Source organism: Tasmannia lanceolata, unplaced genomic scaffold, assembly GCF_043159265.1.
Source record: "Tasmannia lanceolata isolate RefF3 unplaced genomic scaffold, GAP_Taslan_0.1 ptg000024l, whole genome shotgun sequence".
NCBI lineage: Eukaryota > Viridiplantae > Streptophyta > Magnoliopsida > Canellales > Winteraceae > Tasmannia > Tasmannia lanceolata.
This window is the reverse complement of record NW_027518701.1, coordinates 5,601,171-5,626,230: the sequence shown is the minus strand read 5'-3', so window position 1 is coordinate 5,626,230 and position 25,060 is coordinate 5,601,171. Positions and strand designations below refer to the sequence as shown.

The window sequence follows — 25,060 nt, the reverse complement described above, 5'->3', positions numbered from 1 at the left end:
TCTGTGCCTGGTTTTTTTGGATCATCACTAACACCTGTCCGTAAGTTATGTAATGGAACTTTTGGGAATTTGGGGGACATCTTACAATTGCTTATTCTACTCAACTCAACTCAACAAAGCCTTTGTCCCAAACTAGTTGGGTAGTTGGGGTCGGCTAAAATGAATCCTTTAGAAAAATTTCATGATGAAGGTGAGAGGAATCTGCCCGGCTCTAATCCCGGCTCTGGTTGGGTTCTTCTACGTGGATCATTTTCTTCCATTCTATCCTATCCAAGGTCATGTTCTCTGTTATGTTCCTAACTATCAAGTCTTTCCTCACTGTTTCTACTCAAGTTGTTTTCGGTTTGCCCCTACCTTTTTTTACTAGATCAATTAGGCACGAGTCTCCTCTTCTCAACGGAGCATCCAAAGGCCTACGTTGGATATGTCCAAACCATCTTAAACGGTGCTCTCTCATCTTCTCCTCAATTGGTGGCACCCCCATTTTTTTACGAATGTCTTTATTTTTAATTCTATCTAACCTTGTGTGGCCACACATCCATTTAAGCATTCGCATTTCCGCTACACTCATCTTATGCACATGCTGCTTCTTGGTGGCCCAACATTCTGAGCCGTACAGCGTGGCTGGCCTCATGGCTGTCTTATAAAGCTTTCCCTTCAACTTGGTAGGGATTTTACTGTTGCACAAAACTCTTGAGGCAAGCTTCCAGTTCAACCAACCTGCTCTTATTCTATGGTTAACATCCTCTTCAATCTCTCCTTCCTTATGTAGAATTGAACTAAGATAGCGAAAGATATCCCTCTTAGGTACATCCTGTATAGTCATATTTACTACAATCTTGTCCCGCCTCCTTACATTACTAAAGTTGCACTCCATATACTCTGTCTTAGTCCTACTCAGTCTAAAACCTTTGGATTCCAAAGTAGTTCTCCATAACTCTAACTTAGAATTTACTCTTGCTTTGGTTTCGTCGATTAATACTATGTCATATGCAAATAACATACACCACGGCACCTCATCCCGAATACCCTCCGTAAGCTCATCCATAATTAGCGTAAAAAGATAAGGGCTTAGAGCTGATCCGTGGTGCAGTCCTATTGTAATTGGAAACTCACTAGACGTGCCATACGTGGTTCTGACACTAGTTACTGCTCCATCATACATATCCTTAATCACTTCAACATATTTAGTAGGCATTTTTTTCCTTCTAAGGACCCACCACATAACACTCCTGGGAACCTATCATAGCTTTCTCCAAATCAATGAAAACCATATGAAGGTCCTTTTTATTTTCTCTGAATCTCTCCATTAACCGCATAATCAAGAAGATAGTTTCCATAGTCGGTCATCCGGGCATGAAGCCAAACTGATTATCTGACACCTTAGTCTCTTTTCTTAGTCTATGCTCAATTACCCTCTCCCAAACCTTCATGGTATGACTCATTAGCTTAATTCCCCGATAATTTGTGCAACTCTGAATATCCCCTTTATTCTTATAAATAGGTACTAATGTACTCTTCCTCCACTCATCAGGCATCTTCTTAGTCTTCAAAATATTGTTAAATAATCTAGTTAACCAAACCAAACCCACATCACCCAAGCATCTCCAAGTCTCAATAGGAATATCGTCTGGCCCCCTAGCCTTACCAAATTTCATATTTTTCATAGCTACTTTTATTTCTGATATTCGGATTCTACGAACAATCCTCCGATTTGTATCATCAACAGCGTTATCAAGTTCTCCCAAATTCGCTACAGGTTCTCCATTAAACAACTTATCGAAGTACTTTTCCACCTCTCTTTAAACTCGTTTTCTTTTTCTAGCAATCTTTGATTCTCGTCTTTGATGCATTTTATATAATTCAAGTCCCTGTTCTTGCTTTCTCTCATCTTAGCAAGCTTGTAGACATCTTTTTCGCCCTCTTTCGTCCCTAACATGTGGTACAAATCCTCATATGCTTTGCCCCTAGCTTCCCTTACTGCCTGCTTAACTTCTTTTCTAGCCAATTTACACTTCTTAATGTTCTCCTCATTTCTACACTAATGCAAACATTTATAACATTCTCATTTAGACCTAATCGCTTTTTGGACCTACTCGTTCCACCACCACGTGTCTTTAAACGGTAGCCCACTTCCTCTAGATTCTCCAAGTGCCTCTCTAGCCACTTTCCTGATATAACATTCCATTCCATTCCATAAAATATTAGTCCCCTCGTCAAGACTCCAAGGTCCTTAAGTAGTCTATCCTTAAACATCTTTAGTTTTTCCCCTTTAAGATCCCACCACCTAGCCCTCGGATGTCTAACATCTCTATCTTTTCTCTTTCAACGTTTGATGCATATATCCAACACCAACATCCTATGTTATGTGACTAAACACTCCCCGGGTATGACTTTACAATCTTTACACGTAACTCTATCCTCTCTCCTAGTGAGGATAAAATCTATCTGGCTACAGTTGGTGCCACTGATAAAGGTTATCAAGTGCGAATCTCTTTTTTTTTAAAATTATTTGTTAACATCAAATCATATGCCATTCCAAACCCTAAAATATCTTCTCCTGCCTCATTCCTATTTCCAAAACCCAATCCTCCATGAATCCTCTCAAAACCTCCACTTGTTCTTCCCACATGTCCATTTAAATCTCCTCCTATAAATAACTTTTCTCCATGTGGTATTCCTTGGACTACTTCATCTATATCGTCTCAAAATTGCCTCTTGACAGAATTGTTTAATCCTATTTGAGGGGCATACGCACTAATAACGTTAATTGTCTCTTCACTTAATACTAATTTAATTAGAATAATTCTATCACTCTTCCTTTTAACATCTACAACCTCATTTCTTTGGCTCTTATCTATTATGATCCCTACACCATTTCTATTCCTCTCCTTCCCTGTATACTATAAGTTGAAACTCTTATTTTCTATTTCGCTAGCTTTCTCTTCTACCCATTCACTCTCCTGAAGACAAGCTATATTAACTCTCCTTCTACCCAGCGTATCAACTAATTCCCTCAGCTTACCTGTTAGTGAACCTATGTTCCAACTGGCTAAGCGAATCCTACTCTCTTAGACTAGCTTCCTCGCCCCCCGCACCCGTCCAATAGAGTGCGAGGACCCTTGCCCATTTTCCACCACACCCGGGCGCCGATGTGGCGCGTCACTAAGGGAGTGACGGCCCAGGACTAGCCTCCTCACCTCTCGCACCCGCCCATGAAGGTGCAAAGACCCTTGCTCATTTAACACTACATCCAGGCCCGATGCAGCGCGTCGCTAAGAGGGTTACGCCCCAACGAATTTTCTATAAGACTCATTTCATAGAAGAGTGGCAAATTTTTCCGGCCGGCTACCAACCTGACGCCAACCCTCCTCCTTTATCTTGGCTTGGGACAGGCTGTGAAAAACACAGGCGGAGTTACAATTCCTTATTGTTGTTAAATACTTTTGGGAGTGTCAAAAACAATTATTTATAGTGGGGTAATTTATCTGAAAGTGCTGAAGTTTCAAATGCATTGATTGAAATAGTGAAGTGTTGTTTTGGCATATTTTTACTCTTTTAGAGCCACATTCTGTGCAGTGTCCGCTGTGTTACAAATTTTGTTCTCGGGAATTTCTCTGCAAGGGAAAATCTCGGGATACCTTAATTTTAGGGAAAATGACTAAAAAAGGGCTTTGTACTGACTATGACGTGGTAGGGGGGTGTTTTCTAAATTACCAATCAAGAGTGCATATGACGAAAATGCCCTTGATTCTCTCTCTCTCTCTCTCTCTCTCTCTCTCTCTCTCCCCCCCTATCAAATCACCTTTTTTGCGATCATTACCTTTACACTACAAATCCCAAAACCCACCTTTTCCCCTCTTCTTCCTCCCACCTACGTTTCAAAAATCCTAAAACCTCCATTGTTGAAACCGAAATCCACCATTTTTAGATGCCAAAAGCTCCATTCCATTGCACATAACCTCCTTTTTAGATTCCAAAGCCTTCCTTACATTGCACAACGCCTCCATTTGCAACAACTATTGCACAAAAACGTTATTGGAATCCGAAATCGCAAAAAGCTTCACTACAAACCACCATTCCATTGCACAAAGCCTCCATTCCATGCAAAGATGTTTATTTCTCGCCGTCTCCCCTCTCTTTCTTTTATAAGGCATGTTTACAAACTTAAATGAAGGTTCTCCACGTTAAACAACTGTCTTCCATTTCACAAAGCCTTCAATCACATTTAAATTGCTTTAAACAGTTTCTAATCATTGTTATTTTACTGTAAATCACTATTTTCGTACGATAAACCACTATTTCACTACGATAAACCACTATTGAACAGCCACTAAATGAGTGTTTATAAGTGGTTTATATAGCTTCTGTGGTATACGCAACTTAAACCACTACTGACGATTATAAACCACTAAATGAGTAGTGGTTTATAGTCCTGAGTAGTGGTTAAGAATTCTCAATAGTGGTTTATAATCGTCGGTAGTGGTTTATAATCGTCCGTAATGGTTTATAATCCTCAGTAGTGGCTTATTTAGGCTTAGCAGTGGTTTGAAGTGTTTATAAGTGGTTTATACAGGGTAAGTAGTGGTTTAGAGTGTTTATAAGTGGTTTATACATGGTAAGCAGTGGTTTAGAGTGTTTATAAGTGGTTTATTTAGGCTTACCAATGGTTTTGAGTGTTTATAAGTGGTTTATGTAAGCCTAGCAGTGGTTTAGAGTGTTTATAAGTGATTTATATAGGGTAAGCAGTGGTTGAGAGTGTTTATAAGTGTTTAATATAGGGTAGGCAGTGATTTAGAGTGTTTATAAGTGGTTTATGTAAGCCTAGCAGTGGTTTAGAGTGTTTATAAGTGGTTTGTATAGGTTAGCAGTGGTTTAAGAGTGTTTATAAGTGGTTTATATAGGTTAGCAGTGGTTTAAGATTGTTTATAAGTGGTTTATTTAGGCTTACCAAGGGTTGAGAGTGTTTATAAGTGGTTTATATTAGCTTAATAGTTGTTTACAGTGTTTGTAAGTGGTTTGTAGTGTTTATAAGTGGTTTATAATTGTCAATAGTGGTTCATATTGCCTTGTCAAGACTTAGTAGTGGTCTAGAGTGTTTAAATGTGGCTCGTATAGTCTTAGTAGTGGTTTATATTGTTTAATCGAGACTTAATAGTTGTTGAAGTTGTGCATAATTCTAAAATGGCTGCTTTGCTTGTTAATTCTAATGGTTTTTTTTTTTCAATGGGTTATTTTGACAATGGTTTAATTTTGTCTAATGGTAGAACGAAGGGCTTCTTTTATCTTACACGTTGACGGCTTTCTAAAGGATGCGGTATCATTTGAATACGTCGGCGAAAAGAAGTTGCCAGTAATTGTGGGTCGGAAAATAAAATTTAGAGAATTTAACACTAATTCACAGCAAAATTAGGACTAATCGAAGTGGGGTTTTTTTATCTATAAAGTGTCGATATATTTTAGACCCATCTTAGATCATCTTATACGATATTCGAGATGATAACGACCTTGATTCGGTGATGATGCTTTTTGATAGTACGATCATAAATTCTCTGAGCTTGTATGGAACTATAGAGTACAAATTTGGAGGAACAATTCTCTTGACCCTATGAATGTCGGTCAGCCGTATTTAAGTGCGAATAGAGAGGCAGTGGGTCCCAAAGTCAACTGTCCAACTGAATTACCAACGCTGGGAAATTGATGTGGAGATCCTCTTGATGAAGGAAGACGTTGTGATGGACATACCAGTCATAGGTAAAATAGTTGACTGTTTATAATCCATTCGTGAAATTGCCTTCCCTTTACTCTTACTCACCTTTGCACATATGTGAAGCCTTAAGTGAAGTTTATGAAGATCCTATCTGTTACCGGAATGTTGGTGTCGCAACGATTCCTACCTCATTTCCAGAGGCTTCGGGGCCAAAAATTAATTCTGTCCCTGCGCTCCCTGCATCACTGAGTCCATCAGCCGCTGCTCGAAACGGAAAAAAAGGCATGGCGGTGGTCATACCATACATCGGTAAATTATAGTAGAGAGCAATTGTTGGGTGCTATTCATATTCCTTCATTTTATTTCTGAATCAATTATTGTATCTCTAATTGCTACCCAATGTGCAGCTACGAAGTGGACTTGAATAAGGATTTCGATAATCCCAATTTTAATTAGACCGAGTTTGAGACAACCCAGGCAAGCAAGTACGATGCAGAGTTGTCTAGGGATTTTGGAGGTGATGTTCTTGCTAATGATTCGATTGGACCGAACGATGGCAGTAATAATGATGATGATGAGGACTTTGGTGATGATGAAGAGGACTTCGGTGACGATGATGATATGGGTGACGAGCAGGATGAACATACTAATTATCTGGGCAATGCTTTGGGAAATACCTATACAAGGCAGCCGATGAAAGCGAATGAAATGGTTGTAGGGGCTAATGAATTAAATGAGATTGTGGGACCTGAGGAGTTCACGGTCGGGGCAATGTTCACAAATCTTAAACTCTTTGAGAAGAAAGTCAGAGAGTACGTAATCCGGCATCGGTTTGTGTTTGTCCCATAGGAGACAAATCCCACAAAGTATGGCGTTAGATGCAAGGAGCGTAGTTGCCCATGGTGTATCCCAGGGACCACTTAATACAGATTATATTAAGGTAAAAACATTTATCCCCCAGCACACATGCTCAGGCACAATGAAAGGAAACGATCATCCCATGGCCACTGCAAAATAAACTGCTGAAAATTTTCTAGCCTTATTCCCTCGCCCAGAAGACGTCAAAGCTACTTTGATAAGAGAGTACATCAAGGTCCAGTGGCGTATAACAATGTCCTATCGAAAAGCCCACATGGCGAAGGAGCTTATACACGAAATTAAGTGCGGAAATGCCGAGGCGTCTTACTGCAGCCTGCCTGCGTATACTAAAGAGTTGGTAAGAAGGAATCTTGGTACAATAGTGCGGTTGTGCTAATCCCGAGAGCTACGGCCAAGAGGGGATGATACTTTTGGCCATTTATTTTGGTCATTTGGCCCTAACATATGTGCGTTCAACCGAACAGTTAGGCCTCTGGCCCTAATTGACGGGACCCATCTGTGGGGAAAGTACATGGGGACGCTACTAGCGCAAGTGGGATATACGACAACGGTGGGTTATTCCTGCTGGCATTTGCAGTAGTCGAGGGTGAGATGTATGAATGCTGGGTATGGTTTCTGCATTTGTTCTGTCAGAATTTCATTTCGGCAGGCTGAGATGTCATGGCGATTGGGTCCGATCGGATGGAGGGGTTGCCTAGAGCCATAGCTGAAGCTCTGCCCGGGTCACACCATAGCTATTGCATCCATCACCTCAGTGCGAACTTCCATTAAACCTTTAAGAATGAAAAGCTCCGGAAACTCTTTGTGATAGCTGCATATTCCATAAGGGAGGGTGCTTTTAAGGATGCAATGGAGAGTATTAAAGGTCAGAGTAAAAGAGCACACTAACGGATATCGGACATTCCTAAACAAAGTTGGGCCAACATGTATTTTGAAGGATGTAGATATAACGTGTTAACTAACGCAACTGAGTGCTTCAATGCCGTTTTAAAGGGCGCAAGGGAGTTGCCGATTGCAGCACTTGTCGAACACATAAGATGGAAAGTTTCCGACTTCTTTCAGTTCCGTCAGAAGACAGGTAGCCAATGGACGACTCGTTTGACATCAAAAGCGGAATCCTGGTTGGCCGAAGCACGTAAAGAAGCAGGTGGCTATACGCCGTGGCAGTGTGGTTGGACCGAATTTGAAGTAAGGTCCAAGTATCACGTTGACTAGGTGGACTTAGCTAAGCGAACATGTATGTGTCGTATGTTCCAAACGATGGGAATGCCGTGCGGGCATGCGATAGTAGCCATGGGACTGAACCACCAAGTTCCATACAGTTACTGCCAGGATTGGTATCTGGCCGATACGTATTGGAAGACTTATGATGGAGTAGTTTATCCCACATTAGATCGATCGCAATGGCCGGATCCTTCCCATCATTTGCCGTTGGTATTGCCGCCAAAAGTAAGACGATAGCTAGGCCGACCCAAAAAAATCAGAGTGGAGAGAGGGCTGCAAATAGGAGTGCATCATAAGTGCGGTACCTGCGGGCAACTTGGACATAATAAAAGATCGTGCAAGAATCCGCCCATCGTAAATCGTTAGCTAAACGCGGTTCCAATCGGGCCTTCCGCACCAATGGAGAATAGGTATGATCGATATTGTGTTTCTCTACTAATTTTGGTCCTCGATACAACCCGTGCGGGCTTTAATCAATTCTTGCAAATTTTATTGCAGGCCCGGTCTATCATGCCTGCCTCCGTTTTTTCTGTAAGTATGAATTGCAAGCACGACGTTTTTTGGAATACATGTATGTTTTTTGGAATAATTGTTTTGGAATACATGTATGTTTTCTGTAATGGGGTGCTATAATTAATGAAAAACTATGTTTTTTGGAATACATGTACGCTTTTTGGAATACTTCGGTCCCTTTTTTGAAAGCCATATACTATGTCCGCTAGATATTTTGGCGTAGATGTCATCCCCAAGTGATTTGACAAATTAGTCTTATAATGATCAACACTAAGAATGATATCTATCCCTATGCATTCAACATCTGGTTCATAGCTTTCCATCTCTACAGTATCATGGTGTGTTTTCTCTAGTGTCCTTGGCTGCTGCTATTGCTAAGAAGAACACTCAATGGCAATATAAGCAACAGTTCACATTTGGGTTGCTTCTTGGACAAAATTTTTAAGTTGCAGCTGGAACTTTTAGTTCAATTTCAACAATGAGAATTTACTTTCTCGAATTTGGCAATTTCAGTTCTCTTGGATTGACTTCACTTGTCAACAGAAAACTTACAACCAGATGGCAATGGATAGCATTCAGTTTTGTTCGACAACATGCTGAAAATTTGTGGAGCACTACCAACAGTCAGTTAGTTAGCAAGTACTGGGACTTTCAATTCTAATGGCAAAGCAGCAGTAAAACTTCTTTCCAAGCTAGGGACAAACAAATTATGCTCCTTACTGGTCAAGAAATGGCTATTATAATGGACGATTTAAATGGCAATCATTGCTGAATTCTACCTAACCCAAAGTGGTGTTAATCCCACTAAACTTCTCAACTTAGAGATCCCTTCACCACTCAAATGTGTAAGGACCATAGCATGAAATTTCCCATTTGGACAGGAAGCAGCCACAAGGTTCTATGAAAGAATTTGAATGCCTAACTATTTGAAAGCCACAGGTTCATAAATTGGGAGGTTGCATTGTTCCATATTTTAATCTACCTGTGCACTCAATTTCAGCCACTTCTGGTCATGTTCTGTGTTAAATTCAGTTTAGTCGTAAAAAAATACTTATGGCAATTCTTGGGTTACCCCTCCACAAGTCCGAAATTTTCCTCAACCTGTGGAATTTTTGTGCTGCAAACTGCCATTCCTTCTCAACCTGTAATTCTGAACAAGGATACTAATTCTGAGTCTCGTTGGTCATATTTCTTCACCTTGAAATAGAATTCAGTAGGCCTGGAGTGTTTCCTTGCGCCTTTGATCCATTGAAGTATCAAATGGCTCCAATGCTACAGAAGTATTCATTAAGAGAGTACTACATATTGCCAGAAAAGCACTCCAACTACCTGTGTATCTTGCTGAAACTTTTTTTGGGATATCCAAGCCTTTGAGATAGCAAACCACCAAAGTTGAGAATGATGTTGCAAGTGGCACAATTGATGACTTGTAAGTAGGAAAGCCACCAAGAACATGATAAGGGCCTGATTGCTCCAAGTAAGACAACGTCTACAATTTTCTTTAGGAACTTAATTCAACAAATTTAGAGGAAAATGGAAGAAGTAACAGAAAGCCTCCCAACTTGAATCACCAAGTCCTTTGAACCCTTTATCCCTACCAGTACAAAGCCCCCCATGTGCTAACCACCATAGCTTGCCAAGTGTCCATGACTTCCTTTACACAGCATACCACACTACAGGCACACCACTCCGTTTCCTATATTGGATGCCTTGTTCTTTAACGGCTCTGAATGTCTTCGGATATTCGGGTGCTCAATTCCTTGCATCACCATCTCTTCTGCATGTTCAGTCTTGTCAAGAGTGGGGTCCACATCACTTTATAAGGTGAAGTAGGACTGACTCTAGCCCTTTGCATTGCTCAATTCATGAACCTCCATCTTGATCAACATGATAAACAACACCCTATACCATAAAAGCATTTGATCAATATGATAAACAAGCACAAATACAAATAATGCAAGCCAAATTCCAAATGATTATTGGTGATTGATTATATGCTGAATAATGGTGTAGTACTATAATATATGGATTTTAATTCAATGGTTTCCTCCCTAGACAAGTAAGAGAGGAGTGGACATCAATAAAAAGACAAGAGATCTGCTTCGCCTGCAACAGCACCACCACAACCCCTACAAGTTGACAACTGTGCCACACTGGCCACCTAAGAAATCCTCCAGTAGTTATCTTCTCATGACCGTGGTATCTGCCTGAGTGTACTTTGGCGGAACATCACGTGTCAGTTAATCCATCTCCTTCAGCACAAACAACCCACAATCATCGCAGCAAAATAAGAAGACATCATCGAGCAAGATCGTGGAGCGCAAATAAGAGTCACAATGAATTTACGTTCCCCAACAGATTTTGAATGAAATTTAGTACCTGTTTTTCTGTATGGGCCTCTTGTCAAGTTCTTCCACTCGAAACTTACTTACATCCACCTTCCACTTTTATAAGTATAGCCCCTCGAGGTATCGAACCTAAGAAACTATCATTACAGGGTAACGATTTTATATACTTACAAATTTAACTAAGGAAAGTGAGACTCGAACTCACCAATGGTAGAACTTTTGTTTAGTACTTAACATCTTTCAAGGAGTTGTAGATGTAGAACTTTTCGTCGACCATATCGAGGACCAGAAGAATCCAATGTTGAGGGACATGCACCGGGAAGATGACTCTTTTTAGGCTATCCGGCGGGCAGTCGTTCAAGCGCCTGACATACTTCTCAGCGGAGTCGGGGCTGGTGTAGTCCTTGTCAGTTAAGCAATCCTACAGAAGCAATACCAGCGAAGTGATTCGTGAGCAAAACACATTCGGTGCTTCCTAAAAAACTATAAAGAGAAAGTTTGGAAATGAAAAACGATCTATTCTTACGTGGAGGTAGGTATTGATGGAAACACTGGCTCTTTGTCCAGGTTTTCTATTCGTTCATCCCGGACGTTCAGATACTCGGCGTATACGTTCATAAGCTACGTAAAATAACATATAGATATTAGAGACGAATATCGCTAGTGAAAGAAGTCAGTTCTAGAAAAAATAACCAAAACACTTATTGGAGAAGTTAACCACCCTACGGGGTCGTTAAGAATAACCAAGTCTTCGGCACACATGTAGTCGTCGTTGATCTCTATGACTCGGTGGCTGCAAAACTCCGGATTGTTTAGCATTTACAAAGGCTAGATAACTATTTTACAAAAGGGCTTGAATCCAATTTACCTGTTGGGAAGCGCAAGAAGCGGGCCGAGCAACCGATAGTTTTGCGGCTCTGTCACCATCGCTTTATTGTTCGTCTTCTTAGCCCCAAAACTCGTATACGGCGAACTAGTGTATTGAGAGGCTTTCTTTTTCCTCATGCCCAGCTTGACTCCTCAATACTCCAAAGTTTCGAAGCCACAGGTTTCGGTGGAGTGACATGGATGAAAATTACCACCGGCTCTATTTCCTCATGTCGGTCTTGGCTTCCAAAAACGATCAACTGCAGGTCGTTCCCTCCATCTGGACCTTCACCTTCAACTTCCTCCGGTGCGTCCTGCCTGTGAATGATGACCAACTGTCGGTCATCCCCTCCTTCCATCATCTCCCCCTCTCCTTCATCCCCATCCTCCTCTTCGGCGTCCTCCCCTTCATCCTCTTCAACTCAGCTATTTCATCTTCAAGTTGTCTTACCCTCTCCACTAAGAAATTGAATTCGGCCCTGCTTATAGACTTCTCTTCCCTATCAGCTTCTCTTTCTGTTCATCTTCTTTTCTTAACAGCTAGGCTCCTCTGAAAAATGGAAATGGGAAGTTAATAACATATGATATAGTAATTGAAAATGGACTTTAAGACTGTACCAGTAGACTCAGAGACGCTATTGTTGCTTTCTTTGAAATCTGAATGTCTTGGAGGCTATCCTTGTCTCCGACACCTTCTGTCTTATGAACCGACGAACAATAAAAGAAATTTAGATAACTTGAATATAACGAGCCTATGTAAGCAAGAGAGTGATGTTCCTTACCACTGAGAACAGAGTAGAACCCTCTGCGATCAAAACATTGTCGACAATATTGTCGACATCATCTTCTACGACGGACTGCCGGTCCCTCTTCTCGAGGAAGAGGAGGATCGTCGACATCGTCTACTACGACGGATATGAGGCCCTCTTCTCGAGGAAGAGGAGGATCGTCGACATTGTCGACATCATCTGCTACGATGGATAGGAGGCCCTCTTCTCGAGGAAGAGGTAGTAGGCACCTCACAACCTGAAATCGAATAGTTCATTTGGGTTAGAAGAAGTGAGGACTAGAGGAGTACAGAAGCTTTAGGTCTAACCTGGGTCTTCTTTAGCTTCTCATAACGGATCAGGCTAATAAGGGTTGTTTGCTCCTTCATCCGTGTATCGATCATCGTGGTCCACTTCAATAGGCGTGGACGCACATCTGGAACTGAAGATTCCCACAAGGTGGAATGCTCGAATAGCCACACCTGGAATGAAGACGTACGGTTATTAGAGAACAAATAACTAAACTTACATATGGCTTATACGGTATATACTATATGTACTCTTTACCTGTAGCACAATGACGCATCCGGTGATATATCTTATCCCTTCTTTGAATATGAATCCATATTCAATGACTCTATCAGGAAGTCGTAGACGGGGTATGCCCAAGCAATTCTTTCGACGGTCTCTGCTCCTAAGTAGGGAAAAATGCAAGATTTTGTCTTGTGATCCGTGGGGTCGGCCTGTGCAAAAAGCACAGAGCAGCATAGGAGTAGCAACACATGTCTCACTGTCGCCTAGACCGATAAAATCTCGTCCGAGGTGGACTCTGCCCTGATAACCTTCGCAATCTCATTGAATCTTGCCGTTGGACCGGCAAACCTCCAACCTTCGACCTCCTCTGTCGAATGCCAGTCTATCCGTATTCTATTACCTATAAGGCTTAGACTTAATGCTAATGCTAAATCCCTAACCTCGAAGGGGACTAAGATGCCACCTACTCTAAATGCCCTGAACTCGGGTATCTAGGATCGCACGAGGGTGGTCAAAATTGCCTTGTGCAATTTTACACCTTCTAGGTTAAGCAAGCCCCCAATGGGCTTCTACTTAGGATATTGGTATGTACGTCCCTCAACTGCAGGGACTCGAAGAAGTCGTGAAACTTGGAGGGGCAGTATCTCGACGTAACATAAGATGGGTTGGTAGCCCATCTCTCTCATGACCTTGTGGGAACCTTCAGTTCCAGGTGTGGGAACCATTTACTAATATATATATATATAATGACCTTACGTCTTCATTCCAGGTGTGGCTGTTCGAGCATACTACCTTGTGGGAACCTTCAGTTCCAGATGTGCGTTTAAGCCTATTGAAATGGACCGCGAGGATCGATATACGGATGAAGGAACAAACAATCCTTATTAGCCTGACCCGTGATGGGAAGCTAAAGAAGACCCAGGTTAGACCTAAAGCTTCTGTACTCCCCTAGTCCTCATTTCTTCTAACCCAAATGAACTATTCGATTTCAGGTTGTGAGATGCCTACTACCTCTTCTTTGAGAAGAGGGCCTCCTATCCATCATAGCGGATGATGTCGACGATCTTCCTCTTCCTCGAGAAGAGGGCCTCTTATCCGTCGTAGCAGATGATGTCGACGATCCTCTTCCTCGAGAAGAGGGACCAGCAGTCCGCCGTAGAAGATGATGTCGACAATTTTTTGATCGCAGAGGATTTTCCTCCGATCTCAGTGGTAAGGAACATCACTCTCTTGCTTACACAGGCTCGTTATATTCAAGTTATCTAAATTTCCTTTATTGTTCGTAGGTTTATAAGACAGAAGGTGTCGGAGACGAGGATATCCTCCAAGACATTCAGATTTTAGAGGAAGCAACGATAGCGTCTCTGAGTCTACTGATACGGTCTTTTAAATCCATTTTCAATTACTATATCATATGTTATTAACTTCCCATTTTCGTTTTTCAGAGAAGAGTTGCTGTTAAGAGAAGAAGAGGGACAAAAAGAGAAGCTGATAGGGAAGAGAAGAAAGAGTATGGAGAAGAGAAGTCTATAAGTAGGGCCGAATTCAATTTCTTAGTGGAGAGGGTAAGACAACTTGAAGATGAAATAGCCGAGTTGAAGAGGATGAAGGGGAGGAGGAGGCCGAAGGGGGAGGATGGAGATGAAGGAGAGGGGGAGATGATGGAATGAGGGGATGACCGGCAGTTGGTCATCATTCACAGCCAGGATGCATCGGAGGAGGTTGAAGGTGAAGGTCTGGATGGAGGGAACGACCGGTAGTTGGTCGTTTTTGGAAGCCAAGATCGACAGGAGGAGGGAATAGAGCCAGGAGTAATTTCCATCAACGACACTCCACCGAAACCTGTGGCTCCGAAACTTTGGAGTATTGAGAGAGGAGTCAAGCTGGGATGGAGATGAAGGAGAGGGGGAGATGATGGAAGGAGGGGATGACCGACAGTTGGTCATCATTCACAGCCAGGATGCATCGGAGGAGGTTGAAGGTGAAGGTCCGGATGGAGGGAACGACCGGTAGTTGGTCGTTTTTGGAAGCCAAGACCGACAGGAGGGAATAGAGCCAGGAGTAATTTCCATCAACGACACTCCACCGAAACCTGTGGCTCCGAAACTTTGGAGTATTGAGAGAGGAGTCAAGCTGGGTTTGAGGAAAAAGAAAGCCTCTTAGTACACTAGTTCGCCGTATACGGGTTTTGGGGCTAAGAAGACGAACAATAAAGCGATGGTGACAGAGCCGCAAAACCATCAGTTGCTCGGACTGCTTCTTGCGCTTCCCAAAAGGTAAATTGGATTCAAGTCCTTTTGTAAAATAGTTATCTAGCCTTTTTAAAAGCTAAACAATCCGGAGTTTTGCAGCCACGAGTCATAGAGATCAACGACGACTATATGTGTGCCTAAGACTTGGTTATTCTTAACGACCCCGTAGGGTGGTTAACTTCTCCGGTAAGTGTTTTGGTTATTTTTTCTAGAACCGACTTCTTTCACTAGCGATATTCGTCTCTAATATCTATATGTTATTTTACGTAGCTTCTGAACGTATACGCCAAGTATCTGAACGTCCGGGATGAACAGAATAGAAAACCTGGAGAAAGAGCCTGTGTTTCCATCAGCACCTACCTCCACGTAAGAATAGATCGTTTTTCAATTACAAACTTTCTCTTTATAGTTTTTTTAAGAAGCTCCGAATGTGTTTTGCTCACGAATCACTTCGCTTGTATTGCTTCTGTAGGATTGTTTAACTGACAAGGGCTACACCGGCCCCGAGTCCGTTAAGAAGTACGTCAGGCGCTTGAACGACTGCCCGCCGGATAGCCTAAAAAGAGTCCTCTTCCCGGTGCATGTGTGTTAGCATTGGATTCTTCTAGTCCTCGATATGGTCGACAAAAAGTTCTACATCTACAACTCCTTGAAAGATGTTAAGTACTGGACAGAGGTTCTACCATTGGTGAGTTCGAGTCTCACCTTCCTTGGTTAAATTTGTAAGTATATAAAACCGTTACCCTGTAATGATAGTTTCTTAGGTTCGATACCTTGAGGGGCTATACTTACAAAAGTGGAAGGTGGATGTAAGTAAGTTTCGAGGGGAAGAACTTGACAAGAGGCCCATACAGAAAAACAGGTACTAAATTTCATTCAATATCAGTTAGGGAACGTACATTCATTGTGCTTCTTATTTGCGCTCCACGAGCTTGCTTGATGATGTGTTCTTGTTTTGCAGCGATGATTGTGGGTTGTTTATGCTGAAGGAGATGGATTGCCTGGCACGTGATGTTTCGCCAAAGTTCACTCAGGCAGATATCACAGTCATGAGAAGACAACTACTCGAGGATTTCTTAGATGACCGGTGTGGCACGGTTGTCAACTTGTAGGGGTTGTGGTGGTGCTGTTGCAGGCGAAGCAGATCTCTTGTCTTTTTATTGATGTCCACTCCTCTCTTACTTGTCTAGGGAGGGAACATATAATCAATCACCAATAATCATTTGGAATTTGGCTTGCATTATTTTGTATCTGTGCTTGTTTATCATGTTGATCAAATGCTTTTATGGTATAGAGTGTTGTATATCGTGTTGATCAAGGCAAAGGTTAATGAATTGAGCAATGCAGAGGGCTAGAGTCAGTCCTACTTCACCTTATAAAGTGATGTGGACCCCACTCTTGACAAGACTGAACATGAAGAAGAGATGGTGATGCTAGGAATTGAGCACCCGACGATCTGAAGACATTCAAAGTGGTTAATGAACAAGGCATCCAATATAGGAAATGGAGTGGTGTGCATGGAGTGGTGTGCCTGTAGTGTGGTATGCTGTGTAAAGGAAGTCATTGACACTTGGCAAGCTATGGTGGTTAGCACATGGGGAGGCTTTGTACTGGTAGGGATAAAGGGTTCAAAGGACTTGGTGATTCAAGTTGGGAGGCTTTCTGTTACTTCTTCCATTTTCCTCTAAATTTGTTGAATTAGCTTCCTAAATAAAATTGTAGATGTTGTTTGACATGGAGCAATCAGGCCCTTATCATTGGTTGCAATTAGTTGTTGGGAGCAATCAGACCCTTATCATGTTCTTGGTGGCTTTCCTGCTTACCAGTTATCAATTGTGCCACTTGCAACATCGTTCTCAACTTTGGTGGTTTGCTATCTCAAATGCTTGGATGTCCCAAAAAAAGTTTCAGCAAGATCCACAGGTAGTTGGAGTGCTTTTTTGGGAATATGTAGGAGTGCTCTCCTAATGAATACTTCTGTAGCATTAGAGCCTTTTGATACTTCTATGGATCAAAGGCGCAAGGAACCACTCCAGGCCTACTGAATTCTACTTCAAGGTGAAGAAATATGACCAACGAGACTCAGAATTAGTATCCTTGTTCATATTTATAGGTTGGGAAGGAATGGCAGTTTGTAGCACAAAAATTCCACAGGTTGGTGAAATTTTCGGACTTGTGGATGGGTAACCCAAGAATTGCCGTAAGTACTTTTTTAAGACTAAACTGAATTTAACACAGAACATGAGCAAAAGTGGCTGAAATTGAGTGCACAGGTAGATTAAAATGTGGAACAACAATGCAAGCTCCCAATTTTTGAACCTGTGGCTTTCAAATAGTTAGGCATTCAAATTCTGTCATAGAACCTTGTGGCTGCTTCCTTTCCAAATGGGAAATTTCATGCTATGGTCCTTACACATGTGAGTGGTGAAGGGATCTCTAATTTGAGAAGTTTAGTAGGATTAACACCACTTTGAGTCAGGTAGAATTCAGAAATGATTGCCATTTAAATGGTCCATTGTAATAGCCATTTCTTGACCAGTCCGGAGCATAATTTGTTTGTCCCTAGCTTGGAAAAAAGTTTTACTGCTGCTTTGCCATTAGAATTGAAAGTCTTAGTACTTGCTAACTAACTGACTGTTGGTAGTGCTCCACAGATTTTCAGCATGTTGTTGGACAAAACTGAATGCTATCCATTGCCATCTGGTTGTAAGTTTTCTGTTGACAAGTGAAGTTATATCCAAAAGAACTGAAGTTGCCAAATTCGAGCAAGTAAATTCTCATTGTTGAAATTGGACTGAAAGTCACAACTTAAAAATTTTGTCCAGGAAGCTACCCAAATGTGAACTGTTGATTATATTGCCATTGAGTGTTCTTTTTAGCAATAGCAGCAGCCAAGGACACTAGAGAAAAACACACCATGATACTGTAAAGATGGAAAGCTATGAACCATATGTTGAATTCATGGAGGTAGATATCATTCTTAGTGTTGATCATTGTTAGACTAATTTGTCAAATCACTTTGGGTTGACATCTACGTCAAAATATCTAGCGGACATAGTTTATGGCTTTCAGAAAAGAGACCGAAGTATTCCAAAAAGCATACCTGTATTCCGAAAAACATAGTTTCTCATTAATTATAGCACCCAATTACAGAAAACATACATGTGTTCCAAAACAATTATTCCAAAAAACATACATGTATTCCAAAAAACCTCGGGCCTGCAATTCATACTTACAGAAAAAATGGAGGCAGGTAGGATAGACCGGGTCTGCAATAGAATTTGCAAGAATAGATTAAAGCCCCCATGGGTTGTCTCGAGGACCAAAAACACAATATCGATCATACCTGTTCTCCATTGGTGCAGAAGGCCCGATTGGAGCCGCGTTTAGCTGACGATTTGCGATGGGTAGATTCTTGCATGATCTCCTATTATGTCCAAGTTGCCCGCAGGTACTGCACTTATGATGCACTCCTATTTGCAGTCCTCTCTCCACTCTGACTTTTTTGGGTCGGCCTGGCTATCGTCTTACTTTTGGCGGCAATACCAACGGCAAAGGATGGGAAGGATCCGGCCATTGCGATCGATCTTACGTGGGATAAACTACTCCATCATAAGTCTTCCGATACGTTTCGGCCAGATACCAATCCTGGCAGTAACTGTATGGATCCTGGTGGTTCAGTCCCATGGCTGCTATCGCATGCCCGCACGGCATTCCCATCGTTTGGAACATACGACACGTACATGTTCGCTTAGCTAAGTCCACCTGGTCAACGTGATACTTGGACCTTACTTCAAATTCGGTCAAACTACACTGCCACGGTGTATAACCACCTGCTTCTTTACGTGCTTCGACCAACCAGGATTCCGCTTTTGATGTCAAACGAGTCGTCCATTGGATACCTGTCTTCGGACGGAACTGAAAGAAGTCAGAAACTTTTCATCTTGTGTGTTCGATAAGTGCTGCACTCGGCAACTCCCTTGCGCTGTTTAAAACGACATTGAAGTACTCAGCTGCGTTAGTTAACACGTTGTATCTACATCCGTCAAAATACGCTCTGGCCCAATTTTGTTTAGGAATGTCTGATATCCATTTGTGTGCTCTTTTACTCTTACTTTTGATACTCTCCATCGCATCCTTAAAAGCACCCTCCCTAGGGAATATGCAGCTATCACAAAGAGTTTCCGAAGCTTTTCATTCTTAAAGGTTGAATGGAAGTTGGCATTGAAGTGATGGATGCAATAACTATGGTGTGACCCGGGCAAAGCTTCAGCTACGGCTCTAGGCAACCCCTTCATCCGGTCGGACCCAATCGTGATGGCATCTCAGCATGCCGAAATGAAATTCTGATGGAACAAATGCAGAAACTATACCCAGCTTTCATACGTCTCACCCTCCACTACTGCAAATGCCAACGAGAATAACCCACTGTTGCCGTCTATCCCACTTGCGGCTAGTAGAGTCCCCCTGTACTTCCCCCGCAGATGGATCCCGTCAATTAGGGCCAGAGGTCTAACTGTTCGGTTGAACGTACGTATGCTAGGTCCAAATGACCAAAATAGACGGCCGAAAGTATCATCCCCTCTTGGCCGTAGCTCTCGGGATCGACACAACTGCACTATTGTGCCAGGATTCCTTCTTACCAACTCCTTAGTATACGTAGGCAGGATGCGGTAAGACGCCTTGGCATTTCCGCACTTAAGTTCGTGTATAAGCTCCTTCGCCATGTGGGCTTTTCGATAGGACATTGTTATACCCCATTGGACCTTGATGTACTCTCTTATCAAAGTAGCCTTGACGTCTTCTGGGTGGGGGAATAAGGCTAGACAATTTTCAGCAGCCCATTTTGCAGTGGCCATGGGATGATCGTTCCCTTTCATTGTGCCTCAGCATGTGTGCTGGGGGATAAATGTTTTTACCTTAACATAATCTGTATAAGTGGTCCCTGTGATACGCCATGGACAACTACGTTCCTTGCATCTAATGCCATACTTTGTGGGATTTGTCTCCTGTGGGACAAACACAAACCGATGCCGGATTGCGTACTCTCTGACTTTCTTCTCAAAGAGTAAGATTTGGGAACATTGCCCAGATCGTAAACTCCTCAGGTCCCACAATCTCATTTAATTCATCAGCCCCTACAACCATTTCATCCGCTTCCATCGGCTGCCTTGTATAGGTATTTCCCAAAGCATCTACCAGATAATTAGTAGGTTCATCATGCTCGTCACCCATGTCATCATCGTCACCGAAGTCCTCTTCATCATCACCGAAGTCCTTTTCATCATCGTTATTACTGCCATCGTTCGGTCCAATCGAATCATTAGAATGAACATCACCTCCAAAATCCCTAGACAACTTCGCATCGTATTTGCCTGCTTTGGTTGTCGCAAACTCGGTCTCAGTGGCGTCGGTCTCATTAAAATTGAGATGATCGAAATCCTGATTCTAGTCCACTTTGTAGCTGCACATCGGGTAGCAATTAGAGATACAATAATTGATTCAGAAATGAAATGAAGGAATATGAATAGCACCCAACAATTGCTCTCTACGGCTGACCGACAGTCGTAGGGTCAGGAGGACTGTTTCCTGCAAATTTGTACTCTTTAGTTACATGCAAGCTCATACAAGCTCAAAGAATTAATGATCGTACTATCGAAAAGCATTATCAGATCAAGGTCGTTATCATCTCGAATATCGTATAAGATGATCTGAGATGGGTCTAAAATTTATCGACACTTTATAGATAAAGAAACCTCACTTCGATTAGTCCAAATTTTGCTGTGAATTAGAGTGTCAAATTCTCTAAATTTTGTTTTCCGACCCACAATTAGTGACAACTTCTTTTCGCCGACGTATTCAAATGATACCACATCCTTTAGAAAGCTGTCGACGTGTAAGATAAAAGAAGCCATTCGTTCTACCGTTCTGTTTAGACAAATTTAAACCATTGTCAAAATAACCCATTGGAAAAAAAAACCATCAGAATTAACAAGTAAAGCAACCATTTTAGAATTATGCACAATTTCAACCACTATTAAGTCTCGATTAAATAATATAAACCACTACTAAGACTATACGGGCCACTTTTAAACACTCTAGACCACTACTAAGTCTTGACAAGGCATTATGAACCACTATTGACAATTATAAACCACTGCTTACGCTTTATAAACCACTTATAAACACTCTAAACCACTGTTAAGCCAATATAAACCACTTATAAACACTCTAAACCATTGGTAAGCCTAAATAAACCACTTATAAACATTCTAAACCATTGGTTAGCCTATATAAACCACTTATAAACACTATAAACCATTGCCTACCCTATATTAAACAACTTATAAACACTCTAAACCACTGCCTACCCTATATTAAACACTTATAAACACTCTAAGCCACTGCTAGGCTTGCATAAACCACTTATAAACACTCTAAACCGCTGCTAGGCTTCCATAAACCACTTATAAACACTCTAAACCGCTGCTAGGCTTACATAAACCACTTATAAACACTCTAAACCATTGGTAAGCATGTATAAACCACTTATAAACACTGTAAACCAGTGGATTACCCTATATAAACCACTTATAAACACTCTAAACCAGTGCTTACCCTGTATAAACCACTTATAAACACTCTAAACCACTGTTAAGCCTATATAAACCACTTATAAACACTCTAAACCACTGCTAAGCCTAAATAAACCACTACCGACGATTATAAACCACCACTGAGGATTCTTAACCACTACTCAAGACTATAAACCACTACTCATTTAGTGGTTTATAATCGTCAGTAGTAGTTTAGGTTGCGTAAACCACAGAAGCTATATAAACCACTTATAAACACTCATTTAGTGGCCGTTCAATAGTGGTTTATCTTACGAAAATAGTGGTTTACAATAAAAGAACTTAGAAAGTGTGTAAAGCAATTTAAATGTGATTAAATTGTGATTGAAGGCTTTGTGCAATGGAAGACAGTGGTTTGACATGGAGAACCTTCATTCAAGTTTGTAAACATGCCTTATAATGGAAAGAGAAGGGAGAGGGCGAGAAATACACACTTTTCCATGGAATGGAGGCTTTGTGCAATGGAATGGTGGTTTGTAGTGAAGGTTTTTGCGATTTCGGATTCCAATAACGTTTTTTTGCAATAGTTGATGCAAATGGAGGCGTTGTGCAATGCAATGAAAGCTTTGGCATCTAAAAAAGAGGTTCTGTGCAATGGAATGGAGCTCTTGGCATCTAAAAATGGTGGATTTCGGTTTCAACAATGGAGGTTTTAGGGTTTTTGAAATGTAGGTGAGAGGAAGAAGAGGGAAAAAGGTGGGTTTTGGGATTTGTAATGTAAAGGTAATGATCGCGAGAAAGGTGATTTGAGAGAGAGAGAGAGAGAGAGAGAGAGAGAATCAAGGGCATTTTCGTCATATGCACTCTTGATTAGTAATTTAGAAAACACCCCCCTGCCACATGATAGTCAGAAATAATGTTCATCTTCCAAGTATATGCATTAATATATGGAAGAGGCGGATGCGTCCATTGTAAATTCCGCAGAATTTAGATTGTGTTTAAATCTTTTGGCATTGTGTGCGTACTCTGGATTCATCGTAGTTAACAATTTCGTTCCGTTTCTGCCAGAGTTTTCGAAATGTTTTGTTGCGAAATGTTAACCAGAACAAGTCTTAGCGAAACTTTTTGGCAGTAATTTTAGAAGTTCCGGTCAGTTCCAGCCAATTCCAGTGTAGCAGAAATTCCAGTTGAAACATCCCATCCCGTTCGGAATCACATGAATATTTTGGAAAACCCACAATTTACATCATTTTTTGGATTTTCCAATTTTTCCTCTAAAATGTGATAATTATTAGTTCAGTCGAGGGACATATGATGCCATTTACCCTTCCTTAAAGAATGGGAGGGTTAAAGCACGTCAAACCCTTTTGCACACATGAGAATTTCAAAGTTTTTAAAAATTATGAAATTTTCATGTCAAAATGTCCCTGTTATGTGCTTCCGGGGCATTGCCCCTTATCCCTGGATAGGTGGTTTCTTACTTTCTTTTATTTTTCAAAAAATTATCATTTTTCCTTTTTTTTAAGTCCTATTTTGAAATAGAACATTGGAACATCCAGAGCCCCTAAACATTCCAATCCAGGAGAAAAACATAATGGTCACTTAATATCTAAGGGATTTATCCATCAAACTATTTATGGAAAAAGTTAAATAGACCTTTTCTGTTACAAAGGGAGGGCCATTTGACAAATAACCTTTTCTGATGTCTAACAGAGTGTTTGGAAGTAAAGAATATGGAACAACAAGAATCCATTGTCCACTTCCTTACTCATTGCAAAGTGGCTTTTGGATATTTGGCATCAGGTTAACAATTGGTTTTGAATCAATTGGGTTCCTTCAAAATCAATTAGACTTTTGGAATGTTAGTATGTGGCCATTTTGGTATGTGGGCCATTTTGATTCTTTGGGACTGATTTTTTGGAAGCTTCTCCCATTTTCCTGCACATTTAAAGACAAATGCAACATTGTGGCTTGGGTGCTTGGAACTTTGGAAGATTAATTTTAGTGTAGTCCTTTGGTTGACGACTATGAAGGGGTTTGGGACTACTCACTAAATCCGATTATCAAGAATTGGAAAACCATATCGATGGAAAGTGAAAGATCCCACATCGGAATGGGAGGAAAAGTTACTGGGCTATATATGTGGATTTCTCCTCTCCCTATGTAGACGCGTTTTCAGCATCTCCAAGGGTCGGGCCCCGTGGAGTGGGTCGGGCACGGTTAGTGCTGTTGGAAAACAAAACCGGGGAGGGTAGATGACCCAGAACCGGACAATATCTACACAGTGGGGTCGGGGCGTGACATAATGGTATCAGAGCGGGACCTCCCATCCAGTACGGTGTGCCAGCGAGGACGCTGGGCCCTAAGGGGGGTGGATTGAAAGATCCCACATCGGAAAGGGAGGAAAAGTTACTGGGCTATATATATGTGGATTTCTCCTCTCCCTATCTAGACGCGTTTTCAGCATCTCCAAGGGGCGGGCCCCGTGGAGTGGGTCGGGCACATTTAGTGCTGCTGGAAAACAAAACCGGGGAGCGTAGATGACCCAAAACTGGACAATATCTACATAGTGGGGTCGGGGGGTGATAGAAAGTGCTCCAAAGGAAAAATCTGCTGCTAGGTGGTGATTTCCTTCACCAAGCTCTACGATGCTGAATGTCGACAATGGCTCGCTTGGCAACCCTGGCTCAATAGTGTTGGTGGTGTTTTTCGCGATATTGATGGCTGCATCCTTCAATCTTTATCCGGGCCAATTGGTTATGTCGAGCCTTGTTGACATATCTTCACTAACCAGATGGGGAGAAGATTGGAGGTTGAGGGTGACTCTTCCAATGTGACTTCCTGGGTGAATGGGGACAACAAAGCGCCATGGCAACTTGCGAGATTCATTGGCATTTATGAGATGATTGGGGGTTCTGAGATTGTTTTCTTGCATATTCCAAGGTGGGCGAACGTAGTAGAGAATAGGCTAGCAAAGTATGGAGTATGTAGGCCACAAATGTATTCTAGGCAGCTCTTTCTTATTTACATGTACTTGTAATCTATTGTTCTCAATAAATTTTCCCATGTCTTAGTCAAATAAAAGTCCTTGACTCTAGTTGTATCCCTTAGAAATCGACCTCTGTACATGTACTTGTAACTTTGTACATGTCTATGGTCCCATTAGCCTCTTGTGTGTGTGTCTGTGTCTGTCTATATATATATATATATATATATATTTTTTTTTTTTTTTTTTTTGAATGGCAATGATTTTATTAAGATCCGAAGGAGAACGTGATGGTAAAAAACAAGCCAAACAAAACCCATCAGCCTTTCGTTTCACCTTGAAGACCTACTTGCACCCTATCACATTCTTCCCTACTGGTCTATGAAAAATGGACCATGCGCAGTT

At 41.6% G+C, this 25,060-nt stretch overlaps 1 protein-coding gene across 1 annotated transcript in view; it reads left to right on the top strand.

Annotated features, from left to right (window-relative positions):
* The window catches only part of LOC143857227 (VASCULAR-RELATED NAC-DOMAIN 6), a 48,999-nt gene that overhangs the window by 11,859 nt on the left and 12,080 nt on the right, over positions 1-25,060 (top strand). The gene's annotated exons all lie outside the window — the stretch shown is intronic.